The sequence below is a fragment of the Cotesia glomerata genome, linkage group LG2 (assembly GCF_020080835.1).
Source record: "Cotesia glomerata isolate CgM1 linkage group LG2, MPM_Cglom_v2.3, whole genome shotgun sequence".
Classification (NCBI taxonomy): domain Eukaryota; kingdom Metazoa; phylum Arthropoda; class Insecta; order Hymenoptera; family Braconidae; genus Cotesia; species Cotesia glomerata.
In genome coordinates this window covers 10,523,977-10,548,816 of record NC_058159.1, presented here as the reverse complement: position 1 = coordinate 10,548,816, position 24,840 = coordinate 10,523,977, and the positions used below count along the sequence as shown (strand labels likewise).

At 32.2% G+C, this 24,840-nt stretch overlaps 1 protein-coding gene across 2 annotated transcripts in view; it reads right to left on the bottom strand.

Moving 5' to 3' along the window:
- The window catches only part of LOC123258561 (SKI family transcriptional corepressor 2), a 127,995-nt gene that overhangs the window by 71,850 nt on the left and 31,305 nt on the right, over nucleotides 1–24,840 (bottom strand). The gene's annotated exons all lie outside the window — the stretch shown is intronic.

The following is a 24,840-nucleotide window of genomic DNA, read 5'->3' as shown; positions in this document are numbered from 1 at the left end:
AGAAGTGCTGTGTAAATGGAAAGCTTCAAAACAAAGTTCTAGTAATAATCCGATTGTTCGTCATATGTTAAGATTTTTAACTTAAAAAGGATTAATTTAATTCAATCATATATTTTCCAAAAGTTTTAATTATTCTAAAATGATATATAACCGTATTAGTTCAACTTACGGCAACTATGCAGATTTTAGACTACTCATGTGATATTATAATAGCTTCGTATACAAAGCAATAGAGAGTGCTTTACTATCGAAAAATTTTTAACTTCCCGCTAAGAAAATGGAAGATTTTCAAAAATCGGGAAGTTACTGTTCTCACCCCGTTTTTCGAAAATCGAGTTTTCATCGGATCTCGACGTTTTGAGGTCCTAAGAAGCTTCCCTGACTATTCCCGCGATGGTGTCTGTATGTATGTATGTATGTGTGTGTGTGTGTGTGTGTGTGTGTGTTTTTTTTTTTTTTTTTTTTTTTAGGGGGGGAATCCTTTTTGCGGATTCCAGGCATAGCTGTTTGGCCTGGATATGTGACGACTCGACGCAGCGTCATACTAAAACTCGACGCTAACGCCCCTACTCACTAAACCCTAAACCCCTTTTCTTCTTTCCTCTAATCCCTCATGGAAACCGCCGTCAAGCATTACTTCGTGAAGGGAGAAACTAGCTACTGCTCTTCCTTCTGGTGGCTAATGTGTTAACTTCCTTCCTTCTGTCTTCTGGTATTTGCTCTTCTTCTTTCGGTGGAACGCAAGTCTTTAAGGACTTCTGTTGCAAACATGTTGGTAGCGTTCCAGGCAGCTTCTGACGACAACATTGCTTCCATTAGTGAATCTGGATGCATTCTTTGGTTCAGGATCCTCTCCAACTTTTCACGTTATGGTTCGAAACGAGGACATACAAAGAAGACGTGCTCCGCATCTTCATCAACTCCTGGGTAGGACGGGCACTCCGAAGAATCATCGTGCTTAAAGTGGTGCAGATACTCTCGGAAACACCCGTATCCCGACAACATCTGTGTGAGATAGTAACTGACCTCGCCGTGATTCCGGTTAAGCCAAATGTCGATCCGAGGTATGAGGCGGTGCGTCCACCTACCCTTCTCTGCAGCATCCCATTGTAGTTGCCATCGGCCTATGCTGTTTTGCCGTTCTTCAATTCTAAGTTCTTCAGGGCTCAGTGTAGTTGACCTTTTTCGTTGGTAAAGGGCCCGTCTTTCCTCTGCTAGAACTCTAAGAGGTAGTGTTCCGGCAATGACGCACACTGCTTCTTCTGATATTGTGCGGAAGGCACTAGCTATTCGTAGGGCATGTGTGTGTGTGTGTATGTATGTATGTATGTATGTATGTATGTATGTATGTATGTATGTATGTATGTATGTATGTATGTATGTATGTATGTATGTATGTAAACCTCTCATAACTTTTGAACGGCTGGGACGATTATATAAATATAATTAAAAAAAAAATATGTGTGTGTACCAGAGTACACAGGTAAGAAGTGAAACTTCTTTATGACATATCATTTTTTTGCTACTTACAACTTCACAGAAATTGGGTCGATGAGGCTTAAGAAAAAAAAATTTTTCCGTATTAAATGAAAGTTATTTTAGTATTATAGGCATACATACAAATAATATGAGTAATTTATTTTATCATTGCTCTTATTATAATTACACCGGCACACAAAAAAAAAAAAGTTGTCTGTACTTGGGACGCGCCACATATATTCCCATGTAATTTGACCCGCTGAACCCGAATTTGAGGTCCGTTTGGCCCCTACACCCTAGGATTTTGAGAAAACTGTAAAAAACCGAAAAAAAACGGGAAAATTGGGGGTTTTGGTGATTGAAAAATTTTTTTAGATTCTAACTATGCATGATTTTCATGTATTTCGATCTGCTTTATACTTATCTGAAGTGTACTCAGACCAGCAGCCATTAAAAGTCTAAGTAAATCCCGAAAAACCCATGAAAATTGCGAAAAAAAACAAAATATTCCCAATATTGTGATAAAAATGTATTGAGCTAAATATATGATGATTTTCATGTAGGTTTATCGACGACATATAAATCTCCAACTTTTATAACTCAGACGTCTCGAAAACATCAAACAAATGTGCAAAAACCCCGAAAATTGGAAAAAATCAAATGTAATATAATAAAAATCGAGTTATTATTCAAAATAAATAAAAAAAAATCATATCATTCGATCTGTGGTGCATAAAAAAAAAGTATTTCGTCCTAAGACTTAAAAAAAATTAATTTTTTCGGAAAATATCATCAAAACCCTTTGGATTTGAATTTTAATTCGTTCTCCGCTTATATCTCACCCTTTTATCTTCAAACGTCCTGCATAAAGGGTTTCTCTTTCGTTTCCTCTCTTCTTTCGGGTAAAATCTCTTCAGAGTCCAACAATGATCTGCCATCATATTTACATCCCACGTTCCTTGATATCGTTTTTCCATCACACTAATGTCTTGATGGAATCTCTCACCTTGCTCTTCACTAAAATCACCAAGATTTTCAGGAAAGTGTGAAAGATGAGAATGTAAATAGTGCAATTTTGTATTCATTAAGCAACCTAAAGTATTATAGTTGTATAACAACTCGTCAACTAAAGTTGCGTAGTTATCACTTTTCGTATTCCCTAAAATTGCTGTGATACTTCCTTAAAACTTCCCCAAGCTGCTCTCTCAATCTCGTTCATCTCATATTCAAGATTAGCATCCTGGAATAGAGTCCGAATTTGGGGTCCATCAAAAATTCCTTCTTTTTAATTTAGCGTCACTTATAGCTGGAAATTTTTCGCCCAAGTACTTAAAACAGTTTCCATCTTTATCCAGAGCTTTGACAAATTGCTTCATAAGGCCAAGCTTGATATGAAGTGGGGGCAGCAAGTACTTGGAAGGATCAATTAGAGATTGTCGCGTAACATTGTGAGAACCAGGATTCAAATTTGTTCTTGTTGGCCATTCTTTTTGAATGTAATGATTCTTTCGGTCTCGGCTATCCCACAAACATAAGAAGCAGGGGTACTTTGTGAACCCTGATTGTTGGCCTAGCAATATTGTTGCAATTTTCAGATCACCACAAACCTTCCATTGATGTTCTGAATAGTTTATTTTATCTAATACAACCTGTAAATTGTCATAAGTCTCCTTTAGTTTAGTCGAATGAGCTACTGGAATCGGTGCCAATAAGTTTCCATTATGAAGAAGCACAGCTTTAAGACTTCGCCTAGAGGAGTCAATAGCGAGCCTCCATTCTTCGTCTTTGTAAGTGTTTGGCTTCAACTCATCGATCAGTCCTTTTACATCTGAACAGTACACAAATGAATTTTCGCTGTCTTTTGTAAAATACTTCCGGAACTCTTTTTCCCTATCACGATAAAAATAAGCTGTTGTATTTTTAGCTAATAAATTTTTTTCCTTAAAGCTGAGGCTAAATGTTCAGCTTTTACCTTAGATAGTCCTAAGTCTCGTACAAGGTCATTCAATTCAAGTTGATCGAAGACTTCAGGGTCTTTACTTCTAGGAACACCACTCGGGATGTATTCTTCATCCTCAGAATGGATCTCTTCGGGTTCAGGATCGATTTCTTCAAAGTTATCTTCAACTTCCATCTCTTCATGTTCATTCACTGGTTCAGGAGCTGCAGGTTCTTCGACATTCAAAACTTTTTCTGCTGGCACAACTGATGTTACGTTGGCATATTGAATTTTATGTTTGGTTGTCGAAGAAAACCTGAAACTTCCGTCGTGCAAAAATAGCAGTTTTTTTTTGACTCGTTGGTGCAGACCAAATCACAGGTTTTGAAAATTTCAAGCACTGTTTACTTTTCGTCTGCTCCCAACGAGTAAGCATCGTGTGACACCGATTGCAAAGTGAATGTGGTACCCAAGTTGCTTCCCAGTTCGTAATCTGGATACCGAAGCAGGTTTCGTAGACATTTTTCAATTTGTTTGAAAAAGATCTACGACTTTTCGTTACTTCAAATTCTCCACATATGTAACAGAAGCAATTGGAGTTTTTGTTACATATGTGAGAGACACTTCTTGTCATATTAAACGCTTCAGAAGCCAAGTCACCCACTAATGAAGAGCTGCAGTCACTTGATGACGACGCCTGCGAGCCTGCTTTCTCACTCTGACCAGACGCCGATACTGGGATTCCGGGTCCCTGCATCGTAAAACACTTATTACTTGTGCCTGCCATGACGGCATTCAAGCCGTTAACCCAGGGACTATGCCAGACGGTCCTGTTGCCCGCCGTCACCACGTGGAGGTGCCCTGGTTACAGGCACAAGCATTTAAGCAAGAAATCGATTCTGAGCCCAAAAAGTTCCTAGAAGTGAAAACCCTGAAACATCAGCTTAAAGAAAAAAATTTATTAACTAAAAATACAACAGCTTATTTTTATCGTGATAGGGAAAAAATCTGATAACATTTTTAAAACGGCGAAAATTCATTAGTGGACTGTTCAGATGTAAGAAGTTTGATTGATGAGTTAAAGCCGAACACTTTCAGGACGAGGAGTGAAAGTTTTCATTGCTTTGTCTAAGCGAAGTCTCAAAGCACCGACTCCAGTAGCTCATTTGACCAAAAATCATTGAAAAGTTTGTGGTGATCTGAAAATTGCTACACTAGTTAAGCCAACAATCTGGTTCACAATATATCCCTTCTTGTATGTTTGTAGGATAGTCACGATCGGAAAATTCCCTACAGTAGAAAAGAACGGCCAACAAGAAAGAATTTGAATCATGGTTCTCACAACGTTATGCGAGAATCTCTCATTAATCCTTACAAGTACTTGCTGCCACCACTTTATATCAAGCTTGACCTTATGAAGCATTTTGTCAAAGCTCTCGATAAAAATGGCAACTGTGTTAAGTACTTGGACGAAAAATTTCCAGCTATAAGTGACAATAAATTGAAAGAAGGAATTTTTTATGTACCCCAAATTCGGACTCAATTCCAGGATGCTAATCTTGAGTATGAGATGCACAAGATTGAGAGAGCAGCTTGGGGAAGTTTTAAGGAAGTATCTCGAAATTTTTAGGGAATGTGAATACAAAATTGCACTATTTACAATCTCATCTTTCACACTTTCCTGAAAATCTTGGTAATTTCAGTGAAGAAAGAGAAGAAACATTCCATCAAAACATGAGTGGATGTCAATATGATGGTAGATCATTGTTGGACTCTGAAGAGAGATTTACCCGAAGAAGAGAGGAAACGAAAGAGAAACCCTTTATGCAGGACGTTTGAAGATAAAAGGGTGAGATATAAGCGGAGAACGAATTAAAATTCAAATCCAAAGGGTTTTGATGATATTTTCCGAAAAATTAATTTTTAAGTCTTAAGACGAAATACTTTTTTTTATGCACCACAGATCGAATGATATGATTTTTTATTTATGTTGAATAATAAGTTGATTTTTATTATGTTAGATTTGAGTTTTTTCGGATTTTCGGGGGTTTTTGCACATTTTTTTGATGTTTTCGAGACGTCTGAGTTATAAAAGTTGGAGATTTATATGTCGTCGATAAACCTACATGAAAATCATCATATATTTAGCTCAATACATTTTTTTTATCACAATATTGGGAATTTTTTGTTTTTTTTCGCAATTTTCATGGGTTTTTCGGGATTTACTTAGACTTTTAATGGCTGCTGGTCTGAGTACACTTCAGATAAGTATAAAGCAGATCGAAATACATGAAAATCATGCATAGTTAGAATCTAAAAAAATTTTTCAATCACCAAAACCCCCAATTTTCCCGTTTTTTTTCGGTTTTTTACAGTTTTCTCAAAATCCTAGGGTGTAGGGGCCAAACGGACCTCAAATTCGGGTTCAGCGGGTCAAATTACATGGGAATATATGTGGCGCGTCCCAAGTACAGACAACTTTTTTTTTTTTGTGTGCCGGTGTTATTGTATTTCATCAATTATGATCGCATCATTATTACCATTGTTGTCATTATTTAGATTCTGCCATTATTTAATCTAAAAATTAGTTAATCAGTTTACAAAAATTATATAACGAACTTTAATATTCATATTTCATACCATAACTTAGCAAAAATAATTCAAGGCAGATATTTAATAACTTACTTAATTACGTAAGTTATGAGTAAATAATTTGAATTATTTACTTAAAATAATACAATTATATAACGACAGTTTATCTTGTAGCCATGCCATGGTTTTATAGAATTCAAAATGAATAAACAAATCATTAGAAACGAATAATTAAAAAAGATGTACTGTAGGGTGGGCCAAAAAAAAATTTTAATTTTTTTTTTAAGTTATACTTCTTTTGGCGCGTTAGGCAAAAATGATGAGGGTAAATTTTTACGATGCGCGCGCACACCGTCACGAAAAACCGACACCCTGAAGTTAGCTACGCAACATTTTAGTTTTTTAAAAAAAAGTTACCAACAAAATAAAAATAAGTACATCTACGTATGTTTGCGTGAGAACTGGCAACTGTATTCACGATATTTCATATAAGTATATATTTTTAACTTCCCGCTAAGAAAATTAAAAATTTTTAATAATGGAATGTTATTAAACCTTTCCAGGTTGCCCAGGAAGCCATTCTGATTATTCCCGCCGAGGTGTCCGGCCGTGTGTGTGTGTGTGTGTGTGTGTGTGTGTGTGTGTGTGTGTATGTGTGTGTCAATAAATTTTTGTCGTACGGTTTCTCAAAAACGAATCAACCGATTGAGTTCTACGACACGTTATTCAAGAGGGTCTATCAAAACGTAGATCTGATTAGAATTAAGAGTTAATTCATCAAGCCATTCCGAAGAAATTTAAAAAAAAATTTGAATTTTTATGTTTTTTAAACATAACTCCGAAAAAAACGTGCGAAAAAAACATAACAAAATAACGTATCATAACTATGTATACATTTTTTGTTCTTAAAAAACTGCGTCGAATGCTTTTTTGAAAATAAAAATCGAACGACGCATTCAAAAGTTATAGTTCTTTAAAAATTCATAAAATTTTGTTTTTCGGTATTCTTCTATGATATCTTCGAGATCTCTCAACCAATCAATATAAACCTGTACATTTTCTTATTGTGCTTCAAAAACTGGGTCGAATGATTTTTTAAAAAAGAAAATCGAACAACACATTTAAAAGTTATCGGTGATCAATAACTACATTTTGAGCTCGAAGAGCTCAAAATTTGAAAAACTGTGCTTTGAGCTTGAAAAGTGCAAATATTAATCAAAAAACACATTTTTAGGTGCTTGAAATGCAAACTTAGCAGGAAGTTCTAGGGTTGGCCTGCACGGTCAACCGATTTTCAGATTTCTTTAATTACAGTGAAAACCGTTTATAACGACATTGAAGGGACCTCCTGTTAAGTTAATGGTCGTTATAGCCGACAGTCGTTATAAGTAAAAATTAGCAATGCATAGATTATATTCGAAAACAAAAATGCACGGATTAAATTAAAAAACAATACTTGATGAAAGTTTATTTAACATTTATTAAACTACACATAAATTAATTTATTCAACACTTTAATAAAATGGTTTTTAATAAAACCACGTATAAATTTCAATACTACATTTAATAATATTTTTTTTTTTTTTTTTAACCCCGCTTTTCAGACTTCTGTCTCGATGGGGGTCCGGCCGAGACCGGAAGGGGACTCCAGGCTGATCGGTACATTAAGTTTTGGCAGAATAAGTTTTGGCGGTATTACATACATTTTCAGCCTGGAGAGTAATGCGGCGATGGGCCGACTTTGGGGAAACTGCACGCATTTGCCTGTGCCCCACCGGTAGCACAGGGCTTGGGGAAACCATCGAAAAACCCAAACCTGTACAGCCCGGCGTGAGTTACGAGCACCGATGTTCACTGAAAATTAAATTTCAGCTCACACCGGGATTCGAACCCACGCCTCACCAGTCCCAAGCAAGCATGACAAGCATTATACCGCTTAGCCATGGGACTGGCTACATTTAATAATATAGATTTAATAACATAATTATTTTTGAAAATAATCAGTTACTTTGTCGGAGAATTATTTTAAGATTGTAACAAAATTGTTTTCTACAACTTGTAAGACCATTAAGGTAGTTCTTTCCCAACCTATAGTTTATGCTACTGCTGTCTTTGTCACTCGCTAGTGTCGCCTCTTTTACGGGCTATTGGTCACTTACTTCCACGCATGACTTTATTTGTTTACTTTACTAGTTTATCAATGATTTCTCAAAAAGTACATGGTAGGGAATTCCAGAATTTTGTAGGGTAATTATACATGTATTAATCTAAGTAATATTAGTTTTTCGTGAAATTCTTAAAATTTCTTCAATACAAAAATAATAAAACTTTGCGGTTTTCTCTCTCTTCTCCCATACCACCTGTGTAAAAATGTCATTTTCAATTGCAATTATCTTCGGTTAGACGTGGTAAATCGTTTCTAAATTTTAACAGCGTGTGTATTATGTATTTAAATACTTCTATACGGAGTTTGGGAGATTTCTTGAATTTTTTACTTTTTGGGCCCAACTACCTTAACTAAAATGAAAATTGTGATTCTCATTAATTTGAAGCTGCAAAAGAATTTGATGACATCATAAGTATATTCACTGCAAAACGAATGAAAGTATTTATCAGGCGCTATAACTAATGTATTTTACTATGAGTTTACTACTATAAGTACTGTGAATTCGGTTGCTATAAACGATTTGTCGCTATAAGCAATATTGTTATAAGCGGTTTTTGGCTTGAGAATTTTATATGTAATAGAGACGGGACTAAAATATTTCGTCGTAATAACCGACACGTCGCTTTAAGTGAAGTCGCTGTAAACGGTTTTGACTGTATGTAGGAATAATTTTTTTATGGTATTTAAATAAACTTTATTTAACTAGATAATGCGTTATAAAAAAACTGTCAATGTATTAAATACCTTTTTTTCTATTATAAGTGTCGTTTTTTCTACAAACGTAGGATAACACGATAGATGAAATAATTAGAAAGATTTTTATCTTGTTACGTCAAAGAAGTATAACTTCTAACGTGCGTACATAAGTACACACACACTTTTTTTTTTTTTAGCTACTACGAAAATATCGTCCAAGATGACGAAAAAAAAATTCTGGTAAAGTTTTAGCCCTTAATATTAATATTAAGACGTGACTCATTGTGATTTTTAATTTCCCATTTAAATAACATGAGAATTTTTGTTGTTTTTTGTTTGGATTTTTGATGCACTCGAACGAATGAATTTCTCGTAAAAATCAATACATATTCTTGTAGGAAATTTAACGATCTACAAAAAAGGTCTGATATGATTTTTTGCTAAGTTGACTCTTTTAAAAGTTATTCGAGGTTAAAGTCCAACCTCAAATAGTTGAGGATAACCTTTACAATTTCTTATACTCTATCACAAAATAATGACTCAAAAACATAAAATATCTCAGTTTTCGTAACTCTTATCAAGTGTTTTTTGATGAAACAATCAAATTTTTACAAAATATCGATAATCGTAAGAAAAATCGATATTTTTATACCTAATTAAAAAAAAATAACTCGGAACTGTACTTTAGCTGAGTAATGACTTGAAAAAACTAATCATTCCCTGAAAAATTAATGTGCTTTATTTGCACTTGACTATTAAGTAATGTAAAATGTTAAGAATCAAGTTTCAATAGTTTTTCAATTGTAATAAAACAGTTTACTTTATAATTTGCCATTTTTTTATTCTCAAAATGAAACTAAATTTTTAACTTCCCGCTAAGAAAATCGAAGATTTTCAAAAATCGGGAAGTTATGCCTGTATGTATGTGTGTGTGTGTGTGTGTGTGTGTGTGTGTGTGTGTGTGTGTGTGTGTGTGTGTGTGAAAGTATGTGAACCGCTTATAACTTTTGAACGGCTGATTCGATTTTATCGTGGTTGGTGCCATTTGAAAGGGCTTGGCCAAACTTAGATTTTGAGTATAATTTGAACCGATTCGGATCAGTAGATTTTGAGAAATCTTGAAAAAACTAAGAAAAAAAATTTTTTCAAATGTGGTTTTTTTTGGATAACTTTTAAACGGCTCCACCAATCGATTCCAAAAACTAATCAGCTTTAGACAATAAAAAACCACGTTGATCGCCACCAAGCTGGTCAAAATCGGTTGATTCGTTCAAGAGATATCGTGAACGAAAGAAAACCGAAAAAAGTGTTTTTTCGAGATTACTCCGAAATTTTTGGCTCGATCAATTAAAACCTGAAAATAACTTATAAGGACGATAAAACTGCGACGAATGCCGCCAACCGCGTGAAAATCGGTTGATCCATTCAAAAGTTATTGCGGTTTGAAAATTCAAAAAATAGTGTTCTATGAAACTTCTATCAGACTTTTGAGCTGGGAGAGCTCAAATGCATAGAAATATTATCTCTTTGAACTCAGTGAGCTCAAAATATCACATAAATTATATTTTGAGCTCAAAAATCTCAAAAATATCATAAGTACAATTTTAAGCGCCCAGGTATGGAATTAGCGGGAAGTTGCAGGGACGGCCTTTAGGGTGAACCGTTTTTTTAATTTTTTTTGTTACAGTTGGGAAATTTTCGCCTGTGATTCTTAACTACTTGCAATAAATTTTGCAACTGTTCTTCATTTTTGGTCAGACATTTGATATACTCTTCTATTAATGCAACTCCTATTTCTGCTATTGATTTACTTACTGATTTCATGAACAAAAATGTCCTGAACAAAAATCACTAGAGAAATAATTTGGATATTTAAAAATGTACAAATAAAATATTTCAAATAAATTTGATATTTCAATTAAAAGAAAATCAATGAAATATCAGTCTCCTGATAATTACAGTCTTAAAAATAAACAATATCAAATAACTATAGCTAAATATAAAGACATTTACTAGGCTGCCCGAGTCAAAATTAAAAACATATTTTGAGCCTCCACAACCTACTCGAGAAGTTATAGGCTGAAATTATGGTTTTAGATTTTTTCGACTATGATGACGCGTATATCAGAACCGTAATTTCAGCCTACAAATGGTATTTTTGTCCGCTTTTACCAAAATTAGGCTGAAATCACCGTTTTAGAACCATCAATTGAGCCTACTGAGCCTACATCTCTACCGTAAAAAAGATCTTTATTGATTAATACGATGTAGGCGAAGGGAAAGAAAGGAAAGGGGAATTGATTCAGATAAAAATGGCTGCTGTTAGCGGCATGCTATGTCCGGCGCATGCCATTTGATAAAAAACGATAAAAAAAAGGATTTTGCCAATGTCATATCTATATTTTATTTATATTGAAGAGCTATCGCAAATTTAGACTGTGTGACTCTTAATTTAAACCTAACATTCGATAATTATAGAAATAACATGAAAATCCGTTCTAACCGAGATTCGAACCCGAGCCGCGCGCTTGCCAGACCGATAACTAACCCCTACACCGTAAGACCGATGAGTTGATTTACATATCATTCTCATAAGCTAAATTTATATGGTGACGATTTTTCTGAAATTTTTGTATCTTTCTCTACCCTATTGAAAATAATTTTCAAAATTTTTTCAAATTTTCTTTCCCAACCAAAAAAAAGTTACGAGTTATTTAAAGAAAAATATGTTTTTTAACTTCCCGCTACGAAAATCGAAGATTTTCAAAAATCGGGAAGTTATTGTTTTCACCCCGTTTTGCAAAAACCGAGTTTTCATCAGATCTCGACGTTTGACGGTCACAGGAAGCTTCCCTGACTATCCCCGCGAGGTTGTCACGGCGTCTGTATGTGTGTGTGTGTGTGTGTGTGTGTGTGTGTGTGTGTGTGTGTGTGTGTGTGTGTGTGTGTGTGTGTGTGTGTGTGTGTGTGTGTGTGTGTGTGTGTGTGTGTGTGTGTGTGTGAAAGTATGTGAACCGCTTATAACTTTTGAACGGCTTGACCGATTTCATCGCGGTTGGTGCCATTCGAAAGGGCTTGACCAAACTTAGATTTTGAAAACTATTTGGACCGATTCAGATCAATAGATTTTGAGAAATCTTTAAAAAACTGAAAAAAAAATTTCTTTCAAATGTGGTTTTTTTGGAATAACTTTTAAACGGCTTGATGGCTCAATTCCAAAAACTAATCAGCTCTTAACCTCAAAAAACCACGTCGATCGCCACCAGTCCGGTCAAAATCGGTTGATTCTTTCGAGAGATATCGTGAACGAAAGAAAACCGAAAAAAGTGTTTTTTCGGAATAACTCCGAAATTTCTAGCGCAATCAATTCAAAATTTAAAATTCTTTGTGAGGCTTAAAAAACTGCGTCGAATGCTGCCAACCGCGTGAAAATCGGTTTATTCATTCAAAAGTTATTGCGGTTTAAAAATTCAAAAAATATTGTTTTATCAAATCTCTATCAGTCTTTTGAGCTCGAAGAGCTCAAAAGCATAGGAAAACAATCTCTTTGAGCTTGGAGAGCTCAAAATAACCCATAAATTGTATTTTTGAGCTCGAAGAGCTCAAAAACGCCATTGGTGCAATTTTAAGCGCCTAAGTATGGAATTAGCGGGAAGTTGCAGGGATGGCCTTCAGGGTCAACCGTTTTCCTAATTTTTTTTTTTTTTGTTAAATAACCTTAACTTTTTTGAAAATTGACTTATTGGGATGTTTTTTTTTTGAAAATTTTTGTTTTTAAATTTACTTTTTAGAAAAAAAATAAAAATAATAATTTGGATTCATATTCAACGTTTTTTTTTAAACTTTCGGAAAAAAAACGAAAATTTCGGGATAAATGCCATTTTTGATTTTCGATTTTTTTTTTTATAAAATATTTCAGCATTTTCTGCGAATTTCCTGAAATTTTAAGAGTGGCATTTTTTTTCTTACTATTTTTTTTTTAGAAATGAAAAAAAAATTTTTTTTTAATGTTTTTTTTTTGTTATAGCACTAAAAATTTTTCAGCAGATTTAGAAAACTTCAAAATCCGAGAAAAAAAAATAAAAACTAAAATTAAAAATAACAATCATCGAAAAGATTTGATTATTATTTTTCAATGAAGTCAGATCAAAAATTAAAACAAGCATTCAATTTTTTTTTGGTATTTTTTTTCCAAAACTACATGCAACAACAAAAAAATGAAATTGTTGTTTGATCCATTTTGGAGCAACGCATGAACTTTCAAAAGTTTTGAGGCAATTAATTTCAAACAAAATTTGTTTGAAATTATTTTCATTTACACAGCAAAAAATATTTTTGTTGAATGAATTATAAACAGTAGACTTGAATGGAATGTGATTTCATTTTTTTACACGTTTAAATAATATCCTAAATTCAGGAGAATTTGAGTATTTTCTCACTATCAGACTATAGTTTTGAAAAAAAAAAAAAAAATAATCCAATCTTCTCGATGATTGTCATTTAAAATTTTTTTTTTCTCGGAATATGAAACAGATAAAAAAAATAGAACTTGAAAGTTAAACAATTTAAAATAACCAAATATTAAATAATGAAATTCTAAAATAATGCAACAAATTTATAAAATGATAAAACAGAAGTATTTCTACAAATAAATAATTAAATTCAAAAAACGTAAGAGATGCTAGAATCAAGTACATATCTATTTATTCGATTTAAATAAATAAATTATTGTTAAACAGTACAAATATTCTTTATCTTTGCCTTTGTCTTTGTCTATACGTAAATGCGCTTACGTATACACAAACATATAGATGTTTAATAGAACATAAGAGTAAGTAAGAAAACTATATTGCACTCTGACCCAAGTAGAGGGGACTCATGCGATATTTTTGAACAACTTAAGAAAGAGGGTAAGGGCCCAAGAAAATAGACAAATAATTGGACATTTGGTTCCCCCAATGAGTGGAAATTAGTAACGCCCTAAAATTCAACACCCTACAATTTTCACAAGAAAATCTCTCTCGTTGTCCTGACGTCCTAGTGTTAACATCACCTAAAGTTTTAATAAGTCTGAATAGACCACGTGTTAAATTTACCGAATAACGAATAAAAGATTGTAAAATTAAAAGTATAATTATGAAGTGAATCAAATCTAAAAAGTAAGTCAAATCAACAAAGTTCATCATTTTTATCAGGTACATTTTAAATAACTAATATTTGTGAATTTAATAATATCGTAAAATAGTTATATGAAAAAAAAAGTTAACTTTGAATCACTGTGTAATAATTGTAATTATTGTAATTTAACTAATGATATTAATTTTTGATTTAAACAATATATGTATTAAAAATATTCAACGTCCAATTTATTCAACAAACCTATCATTCTCAATAAATAGAAACTCGGAAGTTCCCGGTCTATTAGCCTAACACGCTAGGACCGAATACTTAAACACAATAAATAATTTAAATGTAAAATCAATTAATTTTCCTAAATTAATAATTCTTACATAACAATAAAAATATTATATGTTCTAAAAAATAAAAAGATGGAAACAACCTACAGACCCTCGAGGTAGGCTCTTTAGGCTCAAAATACAGTTTTAAATTGTGATTTCGACCTCAACAGCCTATTTTTAGGCCGATGAGGGTGAAAATACAGTTTTAAATTTCCATGCAAACCCAACAACAAAAGAAAGGAGGCACAAGAGGCTCAAATCATTTTTTTAATTTTGACTCGGGTGGCCATAGCCTAATCGGTCCGGTACCTGCATTTCGAAAAAGTGGGACCAGGGTTCGATTCCAGCACGCACCACTATTTTCAGTGATTATAAAATAAAGAGAATATGTGCGTTACGTTGCCAGCCTCTGTACCGACCGGGTTTTCTGTGGTTTCCCCGTGTATTTATGGAAGTAAAAATGTCATTATATAAGTACTCCATACTACTTAAGGTCGTAATGCAAATGCAGGTACTGATTATAACGCGTAAGTCGGCCACAGTCGCAGCACAGTGTGATTATAAGTGGAAAATAATATGTTGAACGCAAAGAAACCAAGTGTTAGTTGAAAGGGCGAAAGCCAAAAAATTATAACATTAAGAGAGTTATATGATAACAATAGAGGCACTTGAGTGGAATTACTGTGGTAATAGCAAAAATGTGGAGAATACGGTTACAGTCTTGTAAAAACCAAAATAGGTATACAAGTAAAAACGATATAATAATATAAAGACATTTACTAAAATATTAGATCATATCATTATACAAAATTAAAATTGAAAAGGCCTAAAATTAGAAAATAGTCCATCAAAGCAATTTAAATTTTTTAAAAATGGAAATATAAATAGAAGAAACAAAGGAAATTAAAAAATAATGACAAACCTAATTCAGACAATTCGAATAAAAGACATCATCAAGGTTATTTGACATATACACAAATGAACAACTCTGAATATAGAAAAGCTTTACAAATGAACATCTTTTATTATGGACAAGAAAATTCGGAAATCTCTCCATATGGATATCTCTCATTAAAGAAAACAAAAAAAAAAATACAATATTTATAAATTAAAAAATAAGTAATTGTTCAAAAAAAACACACTTTAACATAAAACCAAACTAAAAAGTAGGAACTTAATTTTTTTTGGATAACTCAAAATTAAGTTATAGTGATTAATAAAAAAAAAAATCATTTTTATGTAAATAAGTGTGGGGATCAGATAAAAACAATTATTCAAGGGTAATAAACTCTGCACCAAGACATCTTCTTCGGAGAACTTTACTGAAAAATTAATTTTTATTAATCATAGGTAATGTACGATTTTTTAATTTTTAGGTAGATTTTTTAGACATCTATCTATCTATTAAACTGATCTTTATGAATTTTATCATAGTATCACGTTAGTAGTCAAGAAAGAAAAGTTTTACATGAATAACCCTCGTCATTGACTCTAGTCATCAGCGATGAACGCTGCATCAACCGCGTACTCCTACGACCTGGACAATTTGAGCGACGACGAGATGGCGGGCGACTCGTCTCAATCATCAAATTCAGCGCATCATCAAAACGGATCATCGTGTACCGGTGCAATGGCAATTACAACCGCGCAATTAGCCGCGACTCTGGCACGTGCCGGTGCTGATACTCAATCGGCACCACACCCCTCAAAAATCTACCTAAAAATTAAAAAATCGTACATTACCTATGATTAATAAAAATTAATTTTTCAGTAAAGTTCTCCGAAGATGTCTTGGTGCAGAGTTTATTACCCTTGAATAATTGTTTTTATCTGATCCCCACACTTATTTACATAAAAATGATTTTTTTTTATTAATCACTAACTTAATTTTGAATTATCCAAAAAAAATTAAGTTCCTACTTTTTAGTTTGGTTTTATGTTATAGCGTGTTTTTTTGAACGATTACTTATTTTTTAATTTATCAATATTGTATTTTTTTTTTGTTTTCTTCAATGAGAAGTCCATATTGAGAGATTTCCGAATTTTCTTGTCCATAATTACACTGAAAAAAAAGTATGAGTCTCAAACTTATAAATTTCAGTGATATTACAATACTTGGTATTGCGAATATACTTAAACAATATTTGACTCTCAACGCAATATTTTTAAGCGCTACATTAAAACTCGTTTAAGTCATACACTTAAACCGACTTTGAGCGCCACCGCAAAACTCGTAACCACAATACACTCAAATATGTCAATTTTTTTAAATTTTTTGTTAATTTATATATTCAATTTTTTAAATTTTATTTATTAAAAAATAATGATTAAACACTAATGTTAGGATGTTACAATTATTGTAATAAAGGTTAACCTCGGTTGACAATGTGTTTAAATTTTACAATATTATAAAATGACATATATGTAATTTTATATTATACCTTACATATATGTAAGGTAATGCCTTCAAACACTTGATGATAGAAGGATTAATTCCACTCAGTTAATTTATTTTTCACCCACAGATCCATAAATGATTATTTTTAATGTTAATTATATAAATATTTTTATTTATGCACTTAAAAACGATGTTTAGGTTAAAAGTATAAACACGGGGAAGAAAGAAGCGAAGTACGCGTTGAGTCTTCCCGGGAAAAAATGATCAGACCTGACCATGCCTGTTCATGTATGATCAGGCCTGAAATTAGACCTGATCATGCCGGTTCATGTCTGACGGGTTAAATACGCTCAGGTCTGATCAGGCCTGTTCATGTCTGATCAGACCTGTTCATGTCTGAAGCGTTAAATACGCTCAAGTATGATCATGCCTGTTCATGTCTGAAGGGTTAAATACGCTCAGGCCTATTCATGTTTGAAGCATTAAATATGCTCAGGCCTGTTCATGCCTGTCCATGCCTAGAAAAGTTAATTAAATTACAAAATACTTTTATTTATTGAATAATAAAATGTACCGTTTATTGATAATTTACAAATTTATTAATCGAAATTAATGTACATACACTGAACATATTCAAAAAATTTTTCTTAGCATATTTGGTCCTTACCATGAATAGGCATGGACAGGTATGATCGGGCCTGAGCGTATTTAACGCTTGAGATATGAACAGACATGGACAGGCATGAACAGGTATGATCAGGCCTGAGCTTCTTTAACGCTTCAGACATGAACATGGATGAACAGACATGGGCAGGTATGATCAGGCCTGAATGTATTTAACACTTCAGACATGAACAGGCATGGACAGGCATGACCATGTTTAATATCAGGCCTGATCATACATGAGCAGACATGAGCAGGTCTAATTTCAGACCTGATCATACATGAACAGGCATGGTCATGTCTGATCATTTTTTTCCGAGTAGATCTGATCAGACTTGCATAGTCAGAGATGTGATAAAAATTTTTTCTTTGACCAAAAAAATTTTTTTGGTCATCACAAAAAGTGCAAAATTATTATTATGATTACGTTTAAATAATTTTGAAATAAAAAATTTGTTACATTTCCTATGGGATGTTTTGGTCTGCTCTGCTTCTGCCTAATATTAAAATCATTACTTATTTTATTATTTAAATAAATGTGATGTTATAATGAGATTCGGTTAACTAAATAAATTAGGACTATCAAAATATATTATAAAATCAATTTTTATATTATATTTATGATAAACTTATTCGATACGTTATGTACTTAATAGAATTGTTGTCACATAAGATAGCAGCACAGCAGGCGGGAACTTCAAGGCGCACGGATATCACCAAAGTTAAACAGCATTGAGCGTGGTTAGTAGTTGGATGGGTGACTGCTGGTGTTACAGCCGTACAATTATAAGTAATCCTTTTTTTTTTTAATTTTAATTCATTATAGAGAATTGCGTATGACTCTATGAAATACTATATCCATAAAATTAAGCAAAATAATTAATTAAAAGTAACAATGGGCTTTCAGACCTGACCATGTCTGATCAGGTCAATTCATGCCTGATTAGGCATGGTCATTTTTCATGTCTGATCAGGCATGAAGAGTCTTCATTGAAGACTCATGCCTGTTCATGTCTGATCATTTTTTCCCGGATTACGCGGGAACTTTTTTTACTATACTCTCTGAACTTGCAATAGTATCGTACGAAAAATATAAGTCACTCACTTAAACAGAGTATTTCGATAATACTTAAACTTTTTTATATCATATTCGCAATACCAATTCATTAAAAAAGAGTATACCCATAGGACTTAAACTTTTTTTTCAGTGTAGAGATGTTCATTTGTAAAGCTTCTCTATATTCAGAGTTGTTCATTTGTGTATATGTCAAATAACCTTGATGATGTCTTTTATTCGAATTGTCTGAAATTAGGTTTGTCATTATTTTTTAATTTCCTTTGTTTCTCCTATTTATATTTCCATTTTTAAAAAATTTAAATTGCTTTGATGGACTATTTTCTAATTTTAGGCCTTTTCAATTTTAATTTTGTATAATGATATGATCTAATATTTTAGATAATGTCTTTATATTTAGCTATAATTATTTGATATTGTTTATTTTTAAGACTAATTATCAGGAGACTGATATTTCATTGATTTTCTTTTAATTGAAATATCAAATTTATTTGAAATATTTTATTTGTACATTTTTAAATATCCAAATTATTTCTCTGGTGATTTACAATAAAGGAATTTTTTATTTTTAATTATTTCTATGTATAGTACTTTTTCTTTGGTTAAAGTTCTATAATTATAAATTTATGTATGTATTTTTCAGAGCCTGATGAAGACTCAATAAAGAGTCGAAACGTCGCAATAATAACAATAACATGACTGTTTAATTCGTCATTCATTTTTTCCAACTACCTGCGATTTTTTCATATTGTTCTATAATTATGTTTGTCTGAGCTTACAATTATTTATTTTATGTAAATTTTCTTCATAGTTTCGTTTATTTTTTTTATTTTTCAAACATATTATTAATTGAAATTTTTAGTGAGAGATGTCCAAATTGAGAATTTTTTATTTTACTCTAATCATTGCCAACCGTTACAATTCAATGACGACGACTGTACGTATGCATAATTTTATTTTGTAATTGTGTTTTGTTTGATTTTTAAATTATTTAATTTATTTTTTTAAATTGTTTTTAGAATTAATAATGTTTACTAGATTTATTATTTACGTTGCTATACTGAACTTTGATAAAAAAAACAACATGGCGCGTTACCAAAAGTCGTGACGATTTTTTTTACATTGCAAATCAAAAATTGTGACGATTTTTTTTACATAAAATTTCTCTCATACGTCGATAAAGAAGTTTCACTTCAAAAAAAGTAATAATTTAATAGTTAAAACTCCTAAAGAGCAAGTTTTATTGTTGTAAAGGTCATTCCGTGACATTTAGTTTTTGAAAAGCAATCTTTAATTTTATTGATGTATTTTATGAAATGCCAAAGCAATAAAAAATGATGTAAAATAGAAAAAAAATTTGTGTCGACCCGAAACTTTTCTTATAAATAGAAATATTTATAAAGAAACAGAGTCCGAAAACGTTTCTAGGTGAAAATAACTCATTAAAAATTTTTTTTTTTCAAAATAAAATATAATTTTAAGAATAATTTCTCTGAAGTAAAAAATATTATTATTGTTCGTTCCTATTAAAGTTGCTACTGTGTGATATTTATAAGTAATTAATTTATAAGTTTTAATGTTAAGATATTAACGGGTGTCATCCGTTCAAAATGTTGAATTGATCAAAGATTCTTGAATTTTCTGTATGAGGTTTCTACTGGTAATTCATTCATCAAGCTTCATACTAATGTTATATAAATGTTCGTGCTGGTTAGTTAAAAATTGTTAATCTGTACTTTAAACACGGTTTTAAAAGTAGTTGATGGGATAAATGAGTAAAGACAAAAACGAAAAAAGTGTACTTCTTATATGAAAAGAGAATTTAAATACCTCTGTAGACGAACAGGGTGCAATTAAAAGTTAAAAGCTGTGGTAGAGAAACTACCTAAAGTGAGATGGTCCTTTGATTTAAACGTTCATACCACAGTCTCCCTCTTAAACTGCAAGTTCTGGGAATGAAGCTCTCGATCTCGACTACGTGACATCAATTAATTGCATTCGAATTACCGTTCACACTCATTTATACAAACATATGAGTGAAAAAAAACGCCAGCGTTTATACGTGCTATTTTTTCTCTTCTAAGATATAACTAGAAGAAAAATAGTCGTACAACAAATCTAAAAAAGCAAATTGTAGACTTTAGTGTTCATTTTTTAATTTACGATTGATATATTTTTTCAAAATTGGAATTTCTCTAAAATTCTGATTATGTCAAATTAACGGAGATTGTATTATAAACTCACTAAAAGAACCCTATAGCTTCCTAGGACCTCAAAACGTCAAGATCTGATGAAAACTCGATTTTCGAAAAATCGGGAAGTTATTGGTTTTACCCCGTTTTTCGAAAATCGAGTTTTCATCAGATCTCGACGTTTTGAGGTCCTAGGAAGCTTTTTTGACTATTTCCGCGGCGATGTCACCGTGTCTTTGTGTGTGTGTGTGTGTGTGTGTGTGTGTGTGTGTGTGTGTGTGTGTGTGTGTGTGTGTGTGTGTGTGTGTGTGTGTGTGTGTATGTATGTAAATCTCTCATAACTTTTGAACGGATCATCCGATTTGATCGAAATAAGTGGCGTTCTGAAGAGTTTCTTTGCCCCTAGAATTTTGATAATAATTTACAGAATTTGAGTCGATCAACTTTGAGAAATCTCAAAAATAAAATTTCCAAAAATTCGTTTTTTTGAAATATCTTTTAAGCGGCTGAACCGATCAATTCCAAAAACTAATCAGCTCTTAACCTTAAAAAACCACGTCGATTGCCACCAGCCCGGTCAAAATCGGTTGATTTGTTCGTGAGATCGTTGTCGAAAAAAATTGGAAAAAATGTTTTTTTCAGAATTTCTATGAAATTTTTAGTCTGACCAATTTACGCTTAAAGATTTTTCAAAGAACTCAAAAAACTGCGTTGAATGCCGTAAACCGCGAGAAAATCGGTTAATTCATTTAAAAGTTATTGCGGTTTGAAAATTCAAAAAATAATGTTCTATAAAACTTCCATTAGCCTTCTGAGCTCGAAGAGCTCAAAAGCACAGAACAGCGATGTATTTGAGCTCGGAGAGCTCAAAATTACACAAAAATTATATTTTTGAGCTCGAAGAGCTTAAAAAATAAGTGAATTGTTGAGCACTTAGGTATGGAGGTAGCGGGAAGTTGCAGGGATGGCCTTTAGGGTCAACCGTTTTCCTAATTTTTTTTTTTAGATTGTTCTGAAAATACCCATGTTAAAATTTTTCAAGGCCAAATCTGAAATCTGGATACTCAAAGCTACAATTTCCTTTTTTCAGATTTGTTGTATGACCATTTTCTTCCACGTTATAGCCTGTTGAGAATCACCAGTTAATTTGGATTTAATTCTATACCCCTCGACTAGTATATATTTAATTGTTTTGTTTTCAATGTTTAGAATTTATTTATTATTGAGTTCTGCCTGTAGAAAGAACACTTGAATTAAAGTCAACAGAAGTGCTTAGAGATAACGTTAAACTGTAAATAAATAAATTAAAAAAAGACGGATAAAAAATATTTATTGCATTGTAAGATTAGAGAAAGAGGTCTCCTTGATAATGTCCAAAAACGCCAGTACTGTTATAATAAAAGTAGATACTCTCTCTTACGGATTCATCGAAGCGACAAATAACTCCAAATAACGTTTGGGGATTACTTAGTTACCGCAATACAGTTGTGCCCCATTCGTAACACAGGGTGGTAACTAGGTTTAAGGCCAAGTACGTATGTACATACACATAAATTTAGTATCTGTGCGACGATCAACAAGGACCAGGATACCACCACTACACGTGTTCCATGTACACTTGGGACTTTATGGAATATATATACACACATGGACATCAGGCTCTTTATCCCTCACATTCGACACGTTCACCGACAAGGGGAATTGAAAAGCCGTCTGGCCATCCGGGACAGCTTATCCGGGGGTTCTTCGCCTCTTCGCCTATATCATTCTACTGTACGGGTCCCACAAACCTTTACGTAGCAGGTTCTTTTCAGTTTGCTATTTAAACAACATCCTATGTTTATTTTGTTTTTTTTAATTTTTTTTATATATTACGACAAATCTTTTATAAATTTTGATATGTTCAGGATGTACAAATGCTTCTAAGCAAGATTTTTGTAGTTGAACCGTTTTTATTATACAGTGTACACCAGGACCGGTTCAACAATCTTTATTGGGTAATTATTATTTTGTGAGTCATGCACCCGTGCAAAACAAAATTCTGATTCAAAATGAATTTAAATCTGAATTTTAGATTGAAATTCATGTTTTGACGCAAATATGAATTACTCTAGACCTCAAATTTTAAGTAAATAATTATTGTTTGATTATTAAAATTGGCCACCGTTAATTTATCATGAATGTGAATTGATTTGAAATAAATTTAATATAATTTACTTATATATAATGAATTCTTTAACAGCAAATCAAATGTGATTCGGCTTGAATTTAATCTACATTTAAAATAAGATTTGTGAGTATACGATAATTCTCAATAACAGAAAAATTCTCGAACCAAGAAAATAATATTGAAGAGTTTCATTGTTTTAGATCAAGACAAAAAACTCTTGGATCAAATAAAATTTATTTAAACCAAAAAAAATTTCTCAGTCAAAGAGCTTTTCTGCTCAAATCAAGAAGATGAAATTCTTCAAAATTATTTACTTGATTCAATTTAATATTTTTTCTGTGTATTAAAACAATTTTATCCGTAATTTGAAACAAAATTATAAAAAATTTATCCTAAATATTTTTAAGTCCTTGTTAAAATTCTGAAGCAGAATCGAAAGTTCTACAGATGTGCTAATTTCTATCTACAAATCAATTTCAAATTTGGATTTACCTCAAGACTAATTGATATTTATGTTAAAATATAAATGTCAATCTAAAATTCAGATTTAAATTAATTTTTAATCAGAATTTTTTTTTTTGCACGGGCAGAGGTTACTGGTGAAATATGATGCAGGAGACATCAAGTTAAGAAGCAGTAAAGTTGGGTACTTTTATCTGATCTTGTTTGAGAATGAAACGATATTTTGATAAGGCAATTCCTTTGTGAGTTTTCCCCATGCCAGATAATAGTAATTTAGAAATGAATTCAAATATCACACATCAATTATAATAGCAAATGTAATATTTGAGAATAAATATTTGTTAATGTGATCTATGGAACAGTCCATACAAAATTTGAATAGATTGGTACATTTACCTAGACAATAATTATCTTGATTGCTCGTTGGTCAGATTAAGCGAGCAGTTAGACCGCAGGCAAATTCTGCAGAGTGAATATGCTCATTGCTCTTTGATCCTTTCATTTGCTCGTATACTTTTAATTAATTATTCACAATGTAATTTATTCTAATAAAATAAAATTAAATAAATGATAATAATCCATTGTAAATGAAATGAATAAAATGAAGAAAAAAGTGATAAAAAATTCATTAGGTTATTAAGATTTTTTTCCTTGTTACATTTTGTGCAACATAATATGTAAGGAAGGGGATGAAATTCATTCAGTTAAGTAGTAAAAACTGTTTACAGTAGAATAGTGGATGGGGTCAAAGAGTTTCCCAGTCATTGGGAGTGGTAAGTTTCTAGTTACATGTCACACAAACACTCGATCATTGTCTGACGCTTCGAAGTAATCGAGTGTATCCAAAAGTATCTAAAGGACGATAATATCAAATTTACTAGAAACAATTGCCGCATGCGCTCGTATATTCCTCAAATAGATTCTATATATTCTCCACTTTTATTTTATTATATTTATTTCACAGGATAATAGTTTTGTCGTGAATGAGGTCGCGTGCTAAAGGGTCGCATGCGACACTTCTCTAGAGTACTGTCAACCGTCACATTGACGTGATTATTCGAGTACCAAGTACTTCATGCCGGTTACATTGTAAAGAGTTTATAATTATTATGTAATTTGTTAAGCATTCCTTAGTATAAATTTATCTTTAATCAAATCTACAAATATTTACTTGGGTTCATTTATAAAAAGGCCTATGTTTACTACAAAGATTTTTAGAATTATTAATATTTATCTTATTAACAATAGTATCATGCTATATTTTATATTTCGGTTTATTTGATTAATGTTTCTGAAAGTATAGTTTTTAGTCAATTTCGTTATAATTCTAACTATTGTATTTGGTCTGATGACAAAAGTTTCTGAAAATTTTGTAATTTTATGTTGCCAGTTGTTATACATACGTATGTATGAATTTATGTGCGTTTATATGGGACATTTCACGACAATCTACCACTTTAAAACTCGAGCCCCCGAAGGAAAATTCTTAAACCAAGAAATTGTTCTTCGTTTGAGTAAATTTCACTTGGATCTAGAAATTTTTTGCTT